The following is a 2,484-nucleotide window of genomic DNA, read 5'->3' as shown; positions in this document are numbered from 1 at the left end:
AAAGGCAAGACGGCACCAAGCGAGTGCTGAGCAACTAGATTAGTTTTGCTTACCTGACTCATAATTCGCAGCTGTGCAGTTTGTGTTTTTTCTCTTTTGACCAATGACTTTGATCAATGAATCCAAGTGGAGGGAGCCAGTGTCGGGGGTGGGGGTGGAGGTGGAGGTGAGAGAGTGGGAAAGGAGCATCCCAGGGGACTGGCAACACAATGATGATGACCTTTCAGGGCTGAAAAACAGAGTGTCTGAGCTCACCGTTGTGCGAGTGCGGAGAATGAACTTTGAGAAGCTTGCCTGACTTGCTAGGGTCATCACATGAGAGGCCATGCTTCCTCTTCTGCTACGATGATTCCTTTACTATGTGGTAACAACAAGAAGAAAAATCCCATTCTCTAGCAAGCAGAGAGAGACTTCTTGGCCATTTAAGTCAGGCTTTGTTTACTAGCCTTCCCTACTATCTCTATTTTTGTAAAGCTGAGTTTTGTTTTGAGAATCAGTGAGAAATTTGAGGAAAACAGCAAAATGGCTAAATTATACTTTAGGAAGTTAGTTAATCTAGCGGGACTAACCTTCATGAGTATGGTGGGTTAAAAATAATACACACTTTAAATATGTTTATCACCGCATTTTAATTGACTCAAGCTGGGTTTAGTGGCATGGTTCCTTTTTTGACTTATATAGGAATTATATTTTGTTTTGCTTCTACTCTGCACTTCCAAAGCACTGCCATTCGTTGCTCTATGAGGTGACTCAGTTTCCATAGGCGGAAGTGTTGTTTGAGCTAATAAGTTGTTTGGTGCTGTGTATACTTAGCCCTCTCTTTCAGACCATTTTAAAGTTGTTTTGGTGCACTCAGCCCGCAGTGACAAACTGCATCATAAACAATAGAAACATGTCTCTCACAGTTCCAGAGATGTCCGGACAGGGTCACAGTCCCCGTGCTGGCATATTTGTTGTCTGATAGAGAAGTGCCTATGTCCATTGATGACCGCCTTCCTGGTGCATACCCACATGGCAGAAGGGACGATGCATCTATATGGTGGGTTTTTTTTTGTAATTATATTTATGTACAGGAAACTTAGCAGTGTATATTTAACCCAGTTTAGTGGTGAGTTCTTTAGTTTCTGCCTTTTCCAGCTTGGCAACGCCAGCCATAGATTTAAGACCCAGGATACTTCCTCCCCAGTGGTGACAATCTCAGTGTATCTGTCATTGTAATTGGTCCTAATAGCTTCCACTAGCTTTGCCAGAGCACCTTTGTCTTCCCAGTTAACTTGTGTGAAGGCAACAGTGGTGCAAGTCTTCCTGTGGACCACCCACCCCAGCCTGGCCTTTCCCTTGATGATGCAGTAGAGGGCCCTCATCTTTCTACACAGGGCAGACAGGAAAACCACCAGCTCAGTGGGGGCTACATCATGGGCAATCACCACCAGCTGAGCCTTCTTGTTCTCCACCAACGTGGTGACTGTACTGACCCCTGCTTGAAGGACAGGTGGTCTCTTACTTGGGACGCCCCCTTTGCCAGCAGCTTTCTTCTCAGCACGGGCCAGTAGCCTTAGCTTCTTCTTCTGCTTTGTCTCTGGCCTGTACCTGTGGACAAACCTAGGCAACTGGGTAGCAGTTTGCCAGTCCAGGGCCTGTGTGAACTGGTTAATGGCAGGAGGCACTTTGAGCAGCTTATAGAGAATGGCCCTTTGCCACTGCAGCGAGTGAGATCTCTTTTGGGCTGGATGTCCTGCCTGATGCCAAAGTTCTTGGGCCTCTTCTCAAACAATGGATTGACCACATTTTTGGCTTCCTGTTTCTTCACGACAGTGGAGGCCAGGGCCACCTTCTTCTTCACCTTCTTTCTCTTGGGCATCTTGCTGGGCTGGAGGAGAGAGGTCCGTACGGGTTTTAAGAGCACTAGTAGTTTGTCTCTGAGCAGACAAACTTACCTTGGACTACATAGATGGTCTTGATCTTGCTTGATATGAGAACACAAGCAAAGCTTAACTGGGAATGCCTAAGTTAAAGAAATGCTCGTAAATGCCTAAGTTAAAGAAAAGTGAAAGTTAGCCAGATGCAGTGACACATGTCTTTAATCCCAGCACTCAGGAGTCAGAGGCAGGTGGCTCTTTGAATTTGAGGCTAGCCTTGTCTGCAGAGCAAGTTCCAGGACAGCCAGGACTACACAGAGAAACCCTGCTCCTCAAAAAATGAAAACAAACCCCCCAAACAAAAATAAACTTAAGATTAACGAATCAAAAGCCATGGATTAACACATAAAATTATAGACTTTAAAAAAAAAACAACATAGACTAAATATGGCAGCTTAAACATGGAACGGGTGGGACAGCTCCTTTGTCTTATACTTGCAGTCGGCCTATAACAGATGTCTCTAACATCTCTACCTCTCAACTTCTGGTTTGACCTGCTGGATTCCCAAATCACTGTTTGCTCATATAAACTGTTTACAATTATTTTTTGTGCTTCAGTTTCTCT

The 2,484-nt window shown here is 44.9% G+C and overlaps 1 pseudogene across 1 annotated transcript; it reads right to left on the bottom strand.

Moving 5' to 3' along the window:
- Positions 1-711: 711 nt before the first annotated feature.
- LOC311589230 (large ribosomal subunit protein eL8-like) lies at positions 712-1,861 on the bottom strand (annotated as a pseudogene). Its single transcript has one exon. The product of its transcript is annotated as a large ribosomal subunit protein eL8-like (transcript).
- Between the last annotated feature and the right edge of the window lie 623 nt (positions 1,862-2,484).

This window comes from Acomys minous, assembly GCF_964271855.1.
Source record: "Acomys minous genome assembly, chromosome: 18".
In the NCBI taxonomy this organism is placed as follows: domain Eukaryota; kingdom Metazoa; phylum Chordata; class Mammalia; order Rodentia; family Muridae; genus Acomys; species Acomys minous.
This window is presented reverse-complemented; position numbering and strand designations above follow the sequence as displayed.